Source organism: Mobula birostris, chromosome 10, assembly GCF_030028105.1.
Source record: "Mobula birostris isolate sMobBir1 chromosome 10, sMobBir1.hap1, whole genome shotgun sequence".
Lineage (NCBI taxonomy): Eukaryota > Metazoa > Chordata > Chondrichthyes > Myliobatiformes > Myliobatidae > Mobula > Mobula birostris.
The window spans coordinates 11,896,612-11,916,352 of record NC_092379.1 but is presented as its reverse complement, the minus strand read 5'-3'; the positions used below and the strand labels follow the sequence as shown (position 1 = coordinate 11,916,352).

At 46.8% G+C, this 19,741-nt stretch overlaps 1 protein-coding gene across 3 annotated transcripts in view; it reads right to left on the bottom strand.

Annotated features, from left to right (window-relative positions):
- LOC140203825 (serine/arginine-rich splicing factor 7-like) overlaps positions 1-4,440 on the bottom strand; it is a 29,540-nt gene extending 25,100 nt beyond the window's left edge. For 2 of the 3 annotated variants that reach the window (XM_072269924.1, XM_072269926.1), the window contains exon 1: positions 4,354-4,440. The gene's annotated coding sequence lies outside the window, so the exon portion shown is untranslated. The remainder of the gene's footprint in view (positions 1-4,353) is intronic. The other variant, XM_072269925.1, reaches the window with a different exon arrangement.
- Between the last annotated feature and the right edge of the window lie 15,301 nt (positions 4,441-19,741).

Below are 19,741 nucleotides of genomic sequence, written 5' to 3'. Positions count from 1 at the left end.
ATGCTGGCTGAGACAGTCTAATTTGCCTGCATTAGGCCTTCCCCCTCGAAACCAGGGGTTCCCAACCTTTTTTATGAATGGACCGATACTATTAAGGGGCTCATGGACCCCAGGTTGGGAACCCCTGCTCTAATCCCTTTCCCATCCTGTCCAAATGTTGTATACACATTGTCTCCACGTCTACCACTTGTCCACGTAGCTTATTCCATACAACAATCAACTTCATTTTTCATTTAAATATTTCCTCTTAACCCAAAGCCCATAACCTCTAGCTCTAAACTCGCATAATCTGGGAAAATGACTGACCATCTACACTTACTACGCCCCTCAGAACTTTAAGGTTACCTACCAGCCGCCTTCACTCTAGGCCAGTGGTTTCCAACCTGGGGTCCAAAGGCCAGTCAGTTAATGGCAGGGCTCTATTGCATTAAAAAAAGATAGGGGGCCCTTGCTCAAGGTAAAATAGTGCTACACCTAACCTTTCCTTATAATTCAAGCCCTCCAGCCCTGGCATCATCCGTTCAATCTTTACTGCATCCTCTTTAGCTTAATTACTTCCTACATTATGGCGGCCAGAACGGAACACAATATTCCAAATGCAGCTGCACTAATGTCTCAGACAGCTGTAACACGACACCCAAGCTCCTGTACTCAATGCCAAGCCCAATGAAGAAACTTGCTAATCGCCTTCTTTACTGACTTGTCTCCCTGGGTCTCTGAACCCAGCTGAGGTAGAGGCCAGCTCCTTTGCTACCAGCGTGGACAATCTTTTCAATATTAATACCACCAGCAATCACACAATATGCCCCAATATGCTGGATATTCAATAGGTTTAATAGGTACAATTAATGTCAGAGAAACGTATACAATATACTTTCTGAAATTCTGATGTTAACTTGCACATTAAATCCAGTAGCAAATGTGTGGCCCAAAGGTGGTGACTGGAACTTTGGTGAAGCATGGAAACCAATACCACACTGTCACCTCAAAATGAAAAGAGGGGCATCAGAGGGAGGTGAGGAGAAGAGGGGTGACAGGGGTGACAGGGGAGCCAGAATGGGAAATAGAAAAAAGTGAGAAGGGCGAAGGTGAAATTACCAGAAAGTAGAGAGATCAGGTTGGAGACTACCCAGGCAGAAAGAGGCGATGCTCCTTCAACCCGAGTGTGGGTTCATTGGGCCAGTACTGGAGGCCACTGACCAATATACAGGACTGGGAAGTCAAATTGAGACGAGTGGCCACTGGGAGAGCCCACTGCTTCGTCTACCACAAACAAAGGTGCTCAACGAAGCAGTCCCCTGATCTATGTCGGGTCTTACCGATGCAGAGGAGGTTGCACTGGGGACACCAGATACCACAGAACACTTTAACAGGTTCACCGGTGAACTGTCACCTCACCTGAAAGGACTGTTTGGACTTGAATGATGGTGAGGAAGGAGGTGCAAGGGCATGTTTGCAGGGATGAGTGCCAGGATGGAGATCAGTGGGGAGGGACAAGTGGATGAGATAGTCACATAGACAGGAATCCCTATGGAAAGTGGAGAGATCCAGTTGTGGATGGCAGAAGTTATAGAAAATGATATGCTGGATATGGAGGGTCGTGGGGTGGTAGGTAGGGACAAGGGAAACCCTATCCCTGCTATGGTGGCCAGAAAATGGGTGAAGGCAGATATCCAAGAAACAGAGACATGGTGTGGATGGGACATACAGAGGATGGAAATTACACATCAACTTGTCTCAATAACTTGGAGCTACCATCAAAATCAAGTCAAAAGAAAAACAGCTTAGCTTAAAACACCGCAACTGCTTGAAACCCCCGCCTTCTATTCTGGCTTCTTCACCCCTTCCTTTCCAGCTTTGTTGCAGGGTCGTGGGGTAAAACGTCAATTGCTTACTCGCCTCCATAATTGCTGCCTTATTTGCTGAGTTCCAGCATTTTGCGTGTTGTCCCCATTCTGCAATCCATTATATATTTTTATATTATCAATATTTAGAGATGCATTGTGGAACAGGCCCTTCCAGCCCTAAGAGCCACACCACCCAGCAATACACCTATTGACCCTAGCCTAATCACACGACAATTTACAATAACCAATTTACCCACTACCTTTGGTCTGTGAGAGGAGACTGGAGCTCTGGGAGGAAAATCACGCCCTCATCGGGAGAACATACAAACTCCGTACAGGGGGTGTGGGAACTTCCTGTGCTGTGGTAGCATCACAGTAACTGCTGTGCTGCCACGGTGTCCCAAATCGTAACCAACCGCTTCGGGCTAGATTCTCCAACAGGTGAAAACGTCCTTGCCACAGTCTGCCTAAATTGCAGCAGATACCAGTGCAATGTCCAACCTTTCCACAGAGGCAAATTAGGTAGTAACCTAATACTGTAAATAATATCCAAACCACTGCCTAGTTACTTAAATAAGGAGATGAAGACCACCATTAACTAATGCTTTAAATTAATGAAACATGAAAGCAAATCTGAAATAACACAATATTCTCAGTGCTCAGGGTGAATCTGTGGAGAGGAGGAAAAAAACATTTCAGGATGAAGACTGATGAGTTCTTCAACCTGAAACATTGGCACAGCTGCGTAGTGGTTAGCATAATGCTTCATAGTGCCACAATCTGGGTTCAATTCCCACCGCTGCCTGTAAGGGGTGTGTATGTTCTCCCTGTGACCGCTTGGGTTTTCTCCGGGTGCTCCAGTTTCCTCCCACAGTCCAAAAACATACTGGTTGGAAGGTTAATTGGTCATCATAAATTGCCCCGTGATTAGATCCGGGGGAGGGGGAGCGGAATGAACAGTTGATGCCTCGTGTCAAAACCCTACAGCAGAAATGATGCAGGGCTTGACCTGAAATGTCAACAACTCCTTTCCACCACAGACTGAGTGTCCTGACCAACAGCATCACCATTTAGTAAGGGGATTGCGAGGCATCTGACCGCAAATCCCTATACAGGATTGCAGCGACTGCTGAGAGGATCCACCCACCCAAGATATATTACCAGGAGTTGTGCGTACACATGGCCCTTGGCATTGTCAATGATTCTTCTTGGTCCAACAATCGTTGACTCCTTACCATAAGACAAGGACAGCTCAGATGTGAAACAGCTTCTTCCCCCTGGCTGTATAACTACTGAACTCTCTGCCCCCATCCAGATCTCATCACACACAATGCACCAGTAGCGTTATCCTGTTTACTTTTTAACTTGTGTCACAAATGCACCATAATTATTTATTAATTTACTAGTGGCAATATAACTCAAACAGTTAGCACACAAAGTAATATGTACTGCGTTGTGCCCCTTGGTCCAGAGAAGGGGTTCCCAACCTTTTTTAGGCCATGTACTCCTACCAGGCTGGGAAACCCCGGTCCTGAGGAACATTGTTTCGCTTAGCTGTATACATACATACGGTTGAATGACAATAAACCGAACTCCAATTCTTCCAGAAGATTCTTTACCGCTCCAAATCCCAGCACCTGCAATCTCTTGCCAACTAGTCTGCGAGAGTGACCCTGAGCTTCCCAGCTTCTGTGCATTTTAAATCTCCCTCCGGCTCTCATTCTGACATCAGTCTTCAGACTCCTACGTTGCTCCATCCATGCTCAAGTCTAAAGCACAATTCAGTGCAGATCGAGGCTTGATTTTGAATTTAAAGTTTTCGAGTAACCACCCAATCTTCCCTCCAGGGATGTGATTGGGTATTTCTGGTATATTGTTTTCTCCCTTGTCTCTGGTAATCGCAACTTTTGGTCTGTACTCTGTTCTGTCCACTACCCTTTTTCTACAACATAAAACGTGTTTGACGCCTGAGGGTCCTTGATCCAAAAATTGAGTGCTCCTCCGACCACATTTTTGATCCTGATGCAGGGTTTCAACACGAGACATCGACAATTCTCTTCTATTTATTAGGGATTTTCCCCTTACAACAACATGCCTAAGAACTAGAACCGGCACCTGGTAATCGCCAACGATGGCGGGACGGAGGCCTCAAAATCTCAAGACCGAGGCCACGGTTTCAGCAGGACACGCGGTCCGTTTGAGTTGCCACACAGCCCCGCTGCCCACCATCCACAAAGCCCCCCGGGGGGCTCAGGCTGAACTCGCAGCTGGCCGCTACCTACCCCGTTGCTGGGCCGGCCCACCACTCGAGGCTGCCGGAACAAAGGCCTCGGGCCCAACCCGCGCCGCCAGCCCTCCCCACACACACCCTCCATGCTGCCGCGCGGACGGAGCTCCCAAACCAACGTCCCGACGGTTAGCGGAGGTGACGGGCCTGAGCCGCGGCCTTGCCCAGCGCCGTTCCCCACCCCTCCCTTCAGAACTGCCCCGTGAATCATCGCTTTACCCTTTCCTCTCCCTCCGGCCGCGCTCTCGCCAGACCGCCGAGCTCCACGCCTGCGCAGTCCGCAACAGAACTGCGGCCGGTTGGCGCATGCGCAAAGGCCGAGCGGCGATTCGCCAGCGAGCATGCGCAGTTGGAACACTCAGTGCCATTGCTAATACGCAAAGTACTGGAAGAACTCAGAAGGTCAGGCAGCACCTGTAGCAGGGGTTCCCAACCTTGGTCAATGGTAAGGCTCCAGGGCATTAAAAAAGGTTGGGAAAGGTATAAATAGTTGATGTTTCGAGCTGACCCTCTTCATCAGGAATTACATCAAATTAAGATTTTAGGCTTAGAAGATGCTGCGTTGCAAGGTAACAACAAAATGATTATCATTTTATTCATTCAAGGGTTGGCTTCAGAGGCTGACCCAGCGTTTAAAATTGTCCTTGAGAATTGTCCTTGGTGGTGAGCTGCCTTCTTGAACAGCTGCAGTCCTTGAAGTGTGGGTGTATCCGCAATTTTCTTTCTTTTCAAATCCTTTTATTGAATATATAGGAAAAATAACATGAGTACATCGAAGTAACAACACCTACAATGCCTCAAAAAAACCCATCATCTTAAAGATTGAAAACAAAATTTTGTGATAACAAAAAAAACCTACTGAGCAGAAAAGTGAGAAAAAAAAGGAGAACGCATTAGGTGTTAAACCCCGCAGCCATGCGTCATACAAAAAGCTTCTAAAAATAAGCATCAAACCGCCAGCAAGAAGAGAAAATATACTAAAAAAAATTTACAATTAGATCGTGGAAAAATTATAGCAATTAACTCAAATGAAAATAACGAGCAAATGAGCCCCATCTTTACTCAAAATCAAATAAAGGTTCAAAGGTTCGACTTCTAATTTTCTCCAAACTAAGACATAGCATCACTTGAGAGAACCATTGTGACAAAGTGGGAGCTGATGTATCCTTCCACTTCAACAAAATGGCCCTCCTAGCTATCAATGTAACAAATGCAATAACATGTTGGTCAGACACAGAAATACCATGAATATTTTGAGGAACTATTCCAAAAAGCACAGTTAATTTATTAGGTTGTAAATTAATTTTAAGTACTTTAGAAATTGTTGAGAAAACCGACTTCCAGAACTGTTCCAATATAGAACAAGACCAAAACATATGTGTCAGTGTAGCTATCTCAGCTTTACGTCTATCACAATGACTATCAACATTAGGAAAGATTTTAGAAAGTCTCTCCTTTGTCAAATGATAACGATGTACAATTTTAAATTGAATCAATGAATGGCTAGCACAAATTGAAGAAGAGTTAACCAACTTCAATATCCGCATCCAAACCTCCGTCATAAAAGTCAAATTAAGTTCCTTTTCCCAATCCTGTTTAATCTTAGACAAAGGACGCTTATCCCATTGTAATAGTAAATTATAAATTCTTCCAATAGAACCCTTAATCAAAGGATTCATACTCATAATAGTATCTAACAGGTCAGCCTCCAATATGTAAGGGAAATTACTTAAATATTTTTGTAAGGGTGTATCCGCAATTTTATTAGGGAGGAAGTTCCAGGGTTCTGACACAGTGAAGGATCAGTGATATTCTGTGAGGGTCACTAGCGAACTCAAGTGCAGGAATCATAGACACTTCAGCAATTCAAACAAAACTGAAGATGTATTACAGAAATTAACTTTTAAAAACTAACAAACTATTCAGAAAACACACATAAAAGTTGCTGGTGAACGCAGCAGGCCAGGCAGCATCTATAGGAAGAGGTACAGTCGACGTTTCGGGCTGAGACCCTTCGTCAGGACACTACTCAGAATCTTGACGAATTCATAATATGGAAGAACTCGATCTGAATTTCACCTGACAAGGATCCACAACAACCCCACAAAGAGGGGTTGGCATGCCTCCTCCCCCCCACCACCAAAATATATCCAGGAGCACGTAGGAAACCTGGAGCAATCAGACAATGTAGGAATCCAGACGAAGCTGACCTTGTCCTTCTGGCTAGTAAAGATTTTAGGTTTAGAAGATTCAGGATCCAGCTCAAACCGTATCATCAAGTTTGCAGATGACACAGCAGTGGTTAGTCTCATCAACAATGACGATGAGTCGGAGAACAGAGAGGAAGTGGCGCAGCTGGCGGACTGGTGTGAGAGCAACAGCCTAAGTCTGAACATGGAGAAGACTAAGGAAATGATTGTGGGCCTTCAGAAGGTGCAGATGAACCATCCCCCCCTCTGCGCATACGTGGCTCCTCCACAGTGAGTTCAGAGTTCACGTCATGGAAGGCCTCACTTGCTCCCTTAATTTCAACTCCCTTAATAAGAAGGCACAGCAACAGCTCCACTTCCTGGGGTGATTGAGATATGCGAGGCTCTCCCCACCCCTCCCATGTTAACTGAATTTTACAAGAACACCACTGAGACCATCCTGACAAGTTGCATCTCCATCTGGTATGGGAGCAGCCGAGCATCAGTCCGGAAGTCCCTGTGAGAATGGGTGAAATGATCATAGGGGTCTCCCTGTCATCCTTCGGGGATAGCTATCAGGAGCGCTGCATACACAGGACCCATCAAGGATTCCATCCATCCATCCCAGCATCATCTTTGACTTTCTACCACCAGGCGGGAGACTCTGATGCATAAAGACAAGAACGTTGAAGGGCATTGAAGAATGCAGTAGAACAGAGGGATCTTGGAATAATGGTGCAAAGTTCCCTGAAGGTGGAATCTCATGTGGATAGGGTGGTGAAGAAAGCTTTTGGTATGCTGACCTTATAAATCAGAGCATTGAGTATAGGAGTTGGGATGTAATGTTGAAATTGTACAAGGCATTGGTAAGGCCAAATTTGGAGTATTGTGTACAGTTTTGGTCACCGAATTATAGGAAAGATGTCAACAAAATAGAGAGAGTACAGAGAAGGTTTACCTGGGTTTCATTACCTAAGTTACAGCCAAGTTGGGTCTTTATTCTTTGGAGCGTAGAAGGTTGAGGGGGGGACTTGATAGATGTATATAAAATTATGAGGGGGATAGATAGAGTTGACATGGATAGGCTTTCTCCATTGAAAGTAGGGAAGATTCAAACAAGAGGACATGAGTTGAGAGTTAAAGGGCAAAAGTTTAGGGGTAACATGAAGGGGAACTTCTTTACTCAGCGAGTGGTAGCTGTGTGGAACGAGCTTCCAGCAGAAGTGGTTGAGGCAGGTTCGATGTTGTCATTTAAAGTTAAATTGGACGGCCATATGGACAGGAAAGGAATGGAGGGTTATGGGCTGAGTGCAGGTCGGTGGGACTAGGTGAGAGTAAAAGTTCGGCACGGACTAGAAGGGCTGAGATGGCCTGTTTCCGTGCTGTAATTGTTATATGGTTTATAACAGTCAGGATGGGAAATGGGTTCTTCCCTCAGGCTATTAGGCTTCTGAACTTCCTGCTGCATCGCATCCGAAGTGTCACCGGATAATTTGTACTGTACCTTACAATATTTAACTTATCCACTTTACTTTGTTTATTTTTGCATAATTTGTTTGGAGATTTAATTCTTACTTTCCTGAGTTATTGTGTGTTATATGTACCAATATAGGACAGGGGTGCTTTACACCCTGGCTTGGAGAAACATCGTCTTGTTTGCCAGTACACATGTTTATAATTAAATGACAATAAAGTTGACATGACTTTCTCAGGAATTTGAATTAGTTTATTATTGTCATAACACTGAAAAGCTTTTGTATGTGCGCAATCCAGACAGATCATAACATATATAAATACATTGAGGAGGGAGAAGGATAGACACAATGCAGAACATGGTGTTACACGAAAAGTGGAGATGAGGCAGTCCCCCATCCCCTGCAAAATGTGCTTGCCTGGAATGTCAGGGGTGAAGTGCACTGTCTTGTTGAGGTTGATCCCGTACAGTCGCACAACACAACGCTGAGCTTGATGAGCTGTTCCCTTCACAGGTCGGGAGGGTGCGTTGGGTCGGGGTATGAAGGATGGGGGTCTGTGGTCACCCTGCACAGAAGCAGAGAGTTCAAACTGTCACTCTCCTTGAGGCTGATGGAAGATGCTTTCGAAATTTCGAGACATATGTGATTTTTGGTGTGGGCTGTAGTTTATATTGGTCTCCTTCAGCTTTTGCTGTGTTTTCTTTCTTGTTGCCCATTGGCGGGTGGGCGATATGTTACTTTTTTGGGACGAGGGAGGGGTTTGGAGATTTGAGGTCTGATGTTGGAGTTTTCTCGTGTGAGCGGTCTGTTAGGTTCGTGTGTACGAGAGAGGTTGGGGGTTTGATGGTATTTTCTCCGTTTTTTGGGTGGAAGGGGCTTGGGGGTTAGGGGTTTGACGTTTTAGCTGCCATGTCTGGGTGGGTGATCTGTTAGCTTTTGTGTGAGGGGTTGCGGTTTGCGAGTTTTGTTCCTTTTTCGTGCGGGGGGGGGTGGGAGAATTGATGTCATTTCTTCCAACAACTTTCCCGGTCTTCCTGTATTTCATGGCTATCTGGAGAAGACGAATCTCAGAGTTGTATTCTGCGTAATACTTCGATAATAAAGTGAATCTTTGAATCTTTAAACACTAACTACAGTTGAAGATTATTAGCTTTGAAAAAAGATTCCTTTAGTCAGCCTGAAACCTGTGGGTGTCCCAGTACAAGGCACGAAGAAACATTAGCTACTTCAAGGTCCAAGATTATACTGTGAGGCATAGCCCATGCAGTGACTTTATAGAGAAAGATCTCTAGTTAAGGCTTTTCTGTAATGGAATCTTGGACTTCCTGATGGAGAGACCTCAGGCAGCAATATTCTATCTCCATCACGCTGAGCATCGGCGCCCTCCAGGACCATGTGCCTAGCCTGCTGGCGCACGACTGGACTGCCAGATCCTGCTCAAACCACACCACTAAGTTTGCTGATGGCACAACAGCCGACGGGCATCAGCAGCAGCGATGAGGTGGCATACAGAGAGGAGGTAGAGCGGCCTGTGGGTAGTGCCAGCGCCAAAATTGAAGTGTCAGCGTCGACCAGACTAAAGAAATGATTGTGGACTTCAGGCTGATCTCTCCCTTCGGCTCCTTGAGCAGCAGGTTCCTTGGAGTGCGCATCACAGATGATCTCACCTGATCCCTCAACACCAGCTCTTTAGTCAAGGAATCACAGAAGCGCCTCCGTTTCCTGAGGAGATTGAGGTGAGTGACGCTCCCTGCCCCTCATTCTAACCGCAGTCTACCGGTAACCATCAAGAGGACCGTAGAATTTGTAATGCACAAAAATCTTATGCTGTGCAATTTTTTAAACCCAGTGACAACAACATGTGCGCACCGAATAATTTCCTCAATAACAGTGTTAGTAAGCCAGTTCTAAAATCTGCAGACAAATCATCGCAAACTCCACGTCGCCAACACTGTCCATATCAGAAACTAGAAAAGGAAACGGAAGTGTGTATGATTGTGGAATATATTTAACATGCCAATAGAGGGTGACAACCTTTCGTGCGCTAATAGGAAAAGATGTGTGCGCGCACACCCGCACACCTTAGAGGGGACGTTGGATGGAAATGTGTACTTTCACAATATTTAAGGAATGTCCCGATTAACACTTGAAGCACCAAAGTATAGAACTCACGGACTGCATGCTGATAAATGGGATGAGTTACCTGATGGTCAGCAGGGACAGGAAGGGCTGAAGGGTCTGTGTCTCTGCAGCATCATTCTGTGTTCCAGTTTACAGTGATTCCCAGCGACTACTTATTGGTGGAAAATAAACAAAGCGAAGGAAACTATGAAATACTTTAGTAATAACGATGGACGCTGACCATGGAGGGGTCGAGCAGTGGTGCAGGCACAAGTGAAGGAGGGAAGTCCGGAGGTCCGATCAGTTGAAGTGCCAGGCCAGATTGGAGAGGTTGGATACAGGCCAAATCATGGTGGTGGGTCAGGCCCTAGAGTGGTCTGGGAATGAGGAATGACCTGCTGTTTGGACAATTTAAGCACCGGGCCAGAATGGAAAGGTCAGGGTGTCGGGACCGGGGACGAAGCGAGGGCCGGTTCTGCTCACTGCCCGGTGACGCTTACTCAGCTCCGTGCTGAACTGAGGCTGTGGTCTGCTCCGGCTCCGGCCGCAGTGATGCCAGGCTTCGTGTCTCGTAAAAGGTCAGTTCTAAAGCAACCTGCGTACTTTTATTGTTTTCACGATTTGTCTATTCTTCTCTCTTTGCGCTTTGGGTGTTTGATGGATGACAGTCGCTGTTTCGATGTTACAGTCAGTCTGAAGCGTTGCTTTTTATTTTGAGTTCTCTGACTCGAGAATCAGCAGCAAGCTCTCCCTCACCATCGAGAAATAGAGAGAGAGAGAGAGAGAGAGAGGACATCAATCAATCCCAAGTGCAGAGCCCTCGACAGTCACTCTCGCTGTCTTCAATGTTGTGGCTTCTGCTACACTTCAGTTCGCGACACTGGCATTTATGGACTCTAGTTTTCGAGTGTCCCAATAGGAGCCCAGCCTCCCTGAAAAGGAAAGTAGAGACATTAGAATAGGAGGAATTCAACAGTGTCGCTGAGGAGCTGGGAGAAGTCTGCTAAGATTGGCGCCAGAGGGACCCTTACCGTCAGATCTTTCATTCACAACCTGAGTCTCAGAGCTGTTACATGGTTAAGTGGCTCCACTGGAGGCGAGACTACCGTCCGTCTCCCACAACACGCGCTTGCCTAGAAGGTCAGGGGAGGAGTGCACTGTCTTGTTGAGGTTCATCAGACACAGTTGTACAACACAGCACTCCGCTCCATGAGCTGTTCTCCATACTAACTGCTGCTGAAGATTATTAAACCCTGTAAAAGATTCCCTCCTATCTGCCTGAAACCTGTTAGTCTCCCAGTACAAGGCACAATCCATGCAGAAATATTTGCATGTTCTAAGGCAACACACACGAAATGCCAGAGGAACTCTGCAGGTCAGGCAGCATCTGTGGAAGTGAATCAATAGTGGACGTTTTGGGGCGAGACACTTCACCAAGACTGGAAATAAAGGGGGAAGATACTAGAATAAAAAGGCTGGGGTTAGGGGAAGGAGGTCTAGCTAGAAAATGATAGGTGAAGCCAGGCGGGTGGGGAAAGCGGAGGACTGGAGAGGAAGGAATCTGATAGGGGAGGAGAGTGGACCTTTGGAGAAAGGGAAGAGGGAGGGGCACCAGGGGGAGGTGAGGAGAAGAGGTAAGAGGCCAGAGTGGGGAATAGAAGAAGGAAGGGGGAGGGAAAAAAAAATTACTGGAAGGAGAAATCGATGCTCATGCCATCAGGTTGGAGAATGCCTAGAAAGAATATGAAGTGTTGCTCCTCCATCCTGAGAGTGGCCTCACCGTGGCAAAAGAGGAGGCCGTGGACTGAAATGTCGGAATGGGAATGGGGACAGGAATTAAAATGGTTGGCCACCGGGAAGTTCTGGTTTCAGCGGATGGAGCAGAGGTGCTCGACAAAGTGGTCCCTTAATTTATGTCAGATCTCACCAATGTAGAGGGTGCCAAATCGGGAGCACCAGATGACTTCAGCAGCTTCGCCTGGAAGGACTGTCTGGGGACCTGAATGGAGATGAGGGAGGAGGCGTATGAGCAAGTTTAGCATTTATGTCGCTTGCAGGGAGGGAGATTAGTGGGGAGAGACAAATGGACAAGGGAATCATGGAGTGAGCGATCCCTGTGGAAAGAAGAGGGTGGGGGAGGTAAAGTTGTGTTTGGTGGTAGGATCCTGTTGGAGATGGTGGTAGTTACAGAGAATGGTGTGTTGGATGCAAAGGCTCGTGGGGTGGTAGGTGAGTACAAGAGGAACTCTCTCCCTGTTAAGGCGCTGGGAAGATGGGCTGAGTGCGGATGTCTTATTGTTGGATACAACAGGGACTTTTAAGAGACTACACGGAACTTGGAAAAATAGAGGGCTATGTGGTAGGGAAATTCCAGGCAGTTTCTAGAGTAGGTTACATGGTCGGCACAACATTGTGGGCCGAAGGGCCTGTAATGTGCTGTATGGTCTGTTGTCTATTGGCTATGGCCTGGAAAATGGAGGAGGGCAGTATCAATGGTGGAGGAAGGGGAAACCCTTTCTTTAAAGAAGGAGAACATCTCTGATGTCCTGGAAGGGAAAGTTTCATCCTGTGAAAATATGCAGTGGAGATAAAGGAGGGCTGTGGGACTTCTGAATACCCAACAACAAAATATTTTTAAAATTGTCTGTTAATATTATTTAATGTGCAGTTAAAACATTCAAATAGTAACCCACATGAATTTCACGTGCGTTTTAAAAGTTCTTGTGAGAAAATAGAAACAAAAAGTTTCATGAATTTAATACTTATTATTACTTTATTTTGAAGACAAAGTTGCAGAATCTGGGTAGGGAACAAGCCCAAAATAGTGGCACATTCAAGTTTTTAACTTACTTAAAAATTAAGAAAATATTATTTATGAAGCATACCGATAAAAGTTTAGAGTTACTATTACCTAACTTTTAAAACTACAGTACACTACTGATTTTTGGAAAAACCATTTTTTTTCTTGAAAATCTTCCCCAAGGACAGAAAGGTTACCCTAGTTAAAGAATCACCCAGGAACTGAGAAAAGGGAATAGCATTTTTACATGAGACAGGGTGGGAAGAGGTACAGTCAAGATAGCTGTGGCAATCAGTAGGTTTAGAAAGGAAGTTGGTTGACAGGTTTTTTTCTTGCCAGAGATGGAGACAGGCAGATTGAGAAAGGGCAGGGAGGTGTCAGAAATGGACCGAGTGAACTTAAGAGCAGGGTGGAAGTTGGAGGCAAAGTTGATGAATTTGATGAGCTCAGCTTGGGAGCATGAAGCAGCACCAATGCAGTTGTCAGTTCCGCGCAGGAAGAGTTGAGGAGCATTATCGGGAAAGGAACCTGGACTGTTCGTCATAGCCAACAAAAAGGCAGGCATAGCTGGGGCTCCTGTGGGTACCCTTGGCTACCCCCCCAAGTTTGGAGAAAGTGGGAGGAGCCGAAGGAGAAATTATTGAGGGTGAGGACCAGTTCTGCCAGACGAAGGAGGGGCAACTGGTTGGTTCTTTAGTTGAGAAGGAAGCGGAGAGCTTTGAAGCCTTCCTGATGGGGGATAGACGTGTATAGGGATTGGACATCCATGGTGAAGGGGAGGGGGTCAGGGCCGGGGAGTTGAAAGTTGCTGAGGAGATTGACAGCATGTGAAGAGTCACGGTGGTAGGTGGGGAGGGACTAAACAAAGGGCTTAGAATGGAGTCAAGGTATGCGGACATGAGTTCAGTGGGGCAGGAGCAGGCAGAGCCAATGGGCCTACCCAATCAGTCAGTTTTGTGGATCTTGGATAGGAGGTAACCTGCTAAGTTCCTCCAGCATTTTGTGGGTTTCTCTGGATTTCCAGCACTTGCAAAATGCCTTGTGTTTATGATTTGCAGATTCCGAGGTCTCTCTGTAACTGAATCTTGGACTTCCTGGCGAGGAGACCTCAGACAGTTTGCGTTGGCAGCAGCGTCTCCAGCTCTAGCACACTGAGCTCTGGCTCTGGGGGGCCCTCAGGGCTGCAGCTCACACTGCTGACGCAAGGCTGCACTGCTGGGTCCAGCCCTCACCACACCATTGAGTTCAGTGATGACACAACGGTGATTGGCTTCATTAACGAGTCAGCACGCAGAGAGGAATTAAAGCGGCTTATGGACTAGCGTGAACACAACAACTTGAGCCTCAACGTGGACAAGGCTAAGGAACACACATCAAAGTTGCTGGTGAACGCAGCAGGCCAGGCAGCTTCTCTAGGAAGAGGTACAGTCGACGTTTCGGGCCGAGACCCTTCATCAGGAGATGAATTATGGACTTCAGGAAGGTGCAGGCTGACTTCTGCACATCAGTGGCTCCTCCGTGCAGAATGTTCAGAGCACCAGGTTTCTTTGCGTGCACATCATGGATTATCTCACCTGATCCCTAAACACAGCCTCATTAGTCAAGAAGCACCTCCATTTCCCAAGGATATTGAGGCAAACGAGGCTCCCAGCCCCTTTCTAATTGCATTCCACCAGAGCAGAATCAAAGCGTGTGACCAGTTGTAACAAGGTCTGGTAAGGGATTTGCAAAGCATCTGACTAAAATGGATTGTGAGGACTCATAGAATATAGAAGTCTACAGCACATTATAGGCCCTTCGGCCCACAATGTTGTGCTGACCATGTAACCTACTCTAGAGACTGCCTAGAGTTTCCCAGCTGCATAGCCCTCTATTAGAAAGCTCCATGTACCTATCTAAGAGTCTCCTAAAAGACCCTATTGTATCCACTTCCACCACCCTCTGTATGAAAAACTTACTCCTGACGTCCCCTCAGCTCATATTTCCAAGCACTTTAAAACTATACCTCGTCGTGTTAGCTATATCAGCTCTGGGAAAAAGCCTCTGGCTATCCACTCGATCAACGCCCCTCAAGATCTTATACATCTCTATCAGGTCACCTCTCATCCTCCGTCGCTCCAAGGAGAAAAAGCCAAGTTCACTCAACCTATTCTCATAAGGTACGCCCTCCAATCCAGGCAACATCCTTGTAAATCTCCCCTGCACTCTCTCTATAGTATCCACATCCTTCCTGTGGTGAGGTGACCAGAACTGAGCACAGTACTCCAAGTGAGGTCTGACCAAGTGACTCCTGAGAGAAACATCAGGGTCTTTCTCCTCCCTCCCCTCCCCATCCATAAAAGAAGCACTGTGATCGCAGAGTCCTCAGCGAGGACCCCTCCTGTCCATCTGACCATCTCTTTGACCTCCCACCATCAGGCAGAACATACTGCAGTGTAAGAACAAGGACTGCGAGGCTGGGTAACAGGTTCTTTCCCCAGGCTGTGGGACTTCTGATCTCCCTGCTACCACCCAACTACAGCACGTGTTCGTCTGGGGAAAACAACTTCTGGCCCCACCAAACTGAGAAATCTCGTTTGTGTGGATGCTGCGTGATGTGCTGTCCAGTTACAAATCCGCACCGCAAAATATCAAACAGTACACAATATGTGATTAAACAATTGATCTTTATAATTCTTAATTTGACTATATGGTTAGTAAAGAAACAAAAAAAAGAGAAACGTGCCCATTCTCATGAAACAGTCTATTGCGCGACATTGGAGCTCACTGTTCGTTCATTTGCTCCCGGCGATCTCCGAGCGTAGCCGGCCCTCGGACCCTCGCTTCTGGTCCACTCCGTCCGGTGGTCTTCCGACTCTCTCCGTTCGCGTCCTCTCTCTCCATCGCTCCCCGATGAAAGGACCGTGAAAAACCCGGCTTCCAGACACACAGGAAATAACAGCATTTCTCCCATTGGATAGCCCTGCATTGTATCTCTAGTCATAATCCAAACATTGCTGCTACAGAGAAACTATTGCCTTAGCAGTGAAACATTACAGAGAGGCCTTTACATTAGCCTTAGCAGTGAAACCTTACAGCGTGTTACAATTATTTAACGTGCTGTATGTGATACATGTACTGTGTTTTGCACCCTGGTCCCAGAGGGACCGTGTCTTGTTTGTGAGGGAGGAGGTGAATAGGCAGGGCTGCACCTGCCCATTTCACCCCCCTCCCTCACCTCCATTCAGGGCCCCAAACAGTCCTTCCAGGTGAGGCAACACTTCACTCGCGGATCTGCTGGGGGTCTTCCACTGCGTCCCGGTGCAGCCTCCTCTACGATGGTGAGACCTGTCGTAAACTGGGGGGAACCACTTCATTGAGGACCTCTACACCATCTGCCACGAGCGGGACTTCCCTGTGGCCAAACATTTTAATTTCAATTCCCATTCCCATCCTGATAGGTCTGTCCATGGCCTCCACTTGTGCCATGATGAGGCCACCCTCAAAGTGGAGGAGCAACACCTTCTATTCTGTTCGGGTAGCCTCCAATCTGATGGTATAAATATCAATTTCTCCTTCCAATAAAAGGATTTTTTTCCCTTCCCCTCTTCCTCCATTTCCCATTCTGACCTTTTGCCTCAACTCCCCCCTGGGTCCCCTCCTCCTTCCCTTTCTCCTACGGTCCACTCTCCTCTCCTACCAGATTCCTTCCTCTCCAGCCTTTGACCTTTCCCACCCACCTGGCTTCACCTATCACCTACCACCTAGCCTCCTTCCCCTCCACCCACCTTTTTATTCTGGCGTCTTCTCCCTTCCTTTCCAGTCCTGATAAAGAGGACTCAGCCCAGAACGTTGACTGTTTATTCTTTTCCATTGGTGCTGTCTGACTTGCCGAGTTCCTCCAGCACTTTGTGTGTGTCTGTTGCTTTACTTTATTTAGCTGTGTACGTGCCGTACAGTTGAATGACAAGACCTCGACACCATTGATGGTGTCGAGACCAGCACATGATTTGGATTTAAGTGAGGGAGAGTTGCACAGCATCAGCCTCACTCTCTCTTCCCAATTCCCATCTGGATCCAGTGGCAAGACAGAGTCGAGACGGCTGGAAATGGGACTAGGCGCAGTGGATGACCAGGACGTCTTCTGTGTCTTGTCCGGCTCTACACGTTCCACGACGCTCGCAGAGACTGCCTTCATGACCGTTCGACCTTCCATCGGTCTCGTCCGCTCAATCCGCCGGAGTCTGTCTTCACATGCTGGGATAGACAACTCCCTATCTCACCGAGGGTTCGAGACCCGCCGGCTGCCCTCACCTGGTTTAGCCGGCTCGTCGAAGCCGTTGCCTGGGGTATGGCCGCTGTCGCATGCAAACAGCTACGGGGAGCCACAGGTGAGAGCTGAGTGCCAGGTGGGGACCAAAGGTGGACTAACCGCCCTGAAAAGGACGCGACATGTTCCCCCACCAGAGGTGCTACCCCTCCCTGACACCCCAGACACCCATTTCATACTGAGATGCTGGATTCCAAGAAAACCTTGGATAATTTGCTATAAAGTGAAAAGAAATTGGCATCATGTTGATATATTGTGTGTAAGTATACCAAGAAAGTGATGGACTAACTTACTGTATAATATAGTTGCATATTTTTAGAAAATTTCAGACATCAAAATGGCAGGGAAGAATGTGATAGGCCAGCCCTACTCTAATATAAGGATGATTTACATATCTGTAAAAGGAATCCATCTGGGTTTTAACTTCTGCACAAAATGTTCATGAGGATGTCAAGGGACTGGGTTATAGGGAGGGGTTGGGCAGACTCGGACTTTATTCAAAGACTGAAAGTACACTTATTATCAAAGAATGTATAAATTAAACACCTTGAGATTTGTCTGCTTACAGGCAGCCACAAAGCCTTGGAGCTTATGAGAGCGAGGGGTGACTTAGTGAGGTGTATAAAATCATGAGGGGCACTGGTCGAGAAAATGTTCACGCTCTATTTTTCTGCAGAGTTGAAGAATCAAGAAGGAGAGGGCTAGGCTTGCGGTGGGAGGGTGGAGATTGAAGAGGAATCTGAGGAAGGACCATTCAAGAGAGGGGAGAGAAGAGAAATGCAGTGGTATTTGGGGATGGTGCAGTCAGGGGAATAGACAAAGTTCTCTGTCGCGAGGAAAGAGTGTCCCGAAGGCTGTGTTGCCTGCCTGGTGCCCGGGTTCGGGACATCTTATTTGACCTGCAGAGGAATTTGCAGTGGGAGCAGGAAGATCCAGTTGTCGTGGTCCATGTGGGTATCAACAATGTAGGTAGAATGAGGAAAGAGATTCTGCTGAGGGAATTTGAGCAGCTAGGGACTGAATTAAAAAGCAGAACCAAAAAAGTTGGTAATCTCTGGATTACTACCTGAGCCACACACAAATTGGCACAGTGTCAAGAAGATTGGAGAGTCAAATGCATGGCTCAGGGATTGGTGTGGGAGAAGTGGGTTTGAATTCATAGGAAGCTGGCACCAGTATTGGGGAAGGAGGGAGCTGCTCCAATGGGACAGGTTCCACCTGAACCGTGATGGGACCTGGATTCTGGCGAATCACATAACTAGGGTTGTGGATAGGGCTTCAAACTAAATAGCAAGTATTTAAGAGGTATAGAATATAAAAGCAGGGATGTGATGTTGAGGCTCTATAAGGCACTCGTGAGACCACACCTGGAGTATTGTGTGCAGTTTTGGGCACCTTATTTTAGAAAGGATATACTGACATTGATTCAGAGAAGGTTCACGAGAATGATTCCAGGAATGAAAGGGTTACCATATGAGGAACGTCTGGCAGCTCTTGGGCTGTATTCCCTGGAGTTTAGGAGAATGAGGGGGGATCTCATAGAAACATTCCGAATGTTAAAAGGCCTGAACAGATTAGATATGGCAAAGCTATTTCCCATGGTAGTGGAGTCTAGGACGAGAGGGCACGACTTCAGGATTGAAGGACGTCCTTTTAGAACAGAGATGTGGAGAAATTACTTTAGTCAGAGGGTGGTAAATCTGTGGAATTTGTTGCCACAAGCAGCTGTGGAGGCCAAGTCATTGGGTGCATTTAAGACAGAGGTAGATAGGTTCTTGATTAGCCAGGGCATCAAGGGGTATGGGGAGAAGGCAGGGGAGTGAGGATGACTGGAAGAATTGGATCAGCCCATGATTGAATGGCGGAGCAGACTCAATGGGCTGAATGGCCTACTTCTGCTCCTATGTCTTACGGTCTTATAGCGGTGGGGTGGGGGGTGGATTCAACAGATTGGAGAAGTGTGGATAAAGATAAAGTTAAAAAGAGACAGGTAAGGGTGGAGTGCGGAAAGGTTAAGTGCAAAAGAGACAACGATTGCCAGATTTTAAAGGCACAATGAGTGTAAGGGCACTTAATCTGAATGCCCGTAGTATTCGTAACAAGGTCAGTGAACTTGTGGCACAAATCAGTTCTTATGGTCACACAGAAGAGTGGTGTGTATAGTTTGTGGAATGAACTGCCAAAGGAAATGGTTGAGGCAAGCACAATTACATTTAACAAGTAGTCCATAGTCTTTAAAAGAAGCCTCAGGTCAGCAAATGGAAAGACCATAAGATACAGGAGCAGAAGTAGGCCATTTGGCCCATCGAGTCTGCTCCACCATTGGGCTAATCCAATTCTTCCAGTCATCCCCACTCCCTTGCCTTCTCCCCAGACCCTTTGATGCCCTGGCTAATCAAGAACCTATCTATTTCTGCCTTAAATACGCCCAATGTCTTGGCCTCCATAACCACTCATGGCAAAAATTTCCACAGATTTACCACTCTCTGACTAAAGTAATTTCTCCGCATCTCTGTTCTAAATGGACGTCCTTCAATCCTGAAGTCGTGCCCCCTTGTCCAAGACTCCCCTACCATGGGAAATAACTTGGCTATATCTAATCTGTTCAGGCCTTTTAACATTCTGAATGTTTCTATGAGATCCCCCTCTTATCCTCCTGAACTCCAGGGAATACAGTCCAAGAGCTGCCAGACGTTCCTCATACGGTAACCCT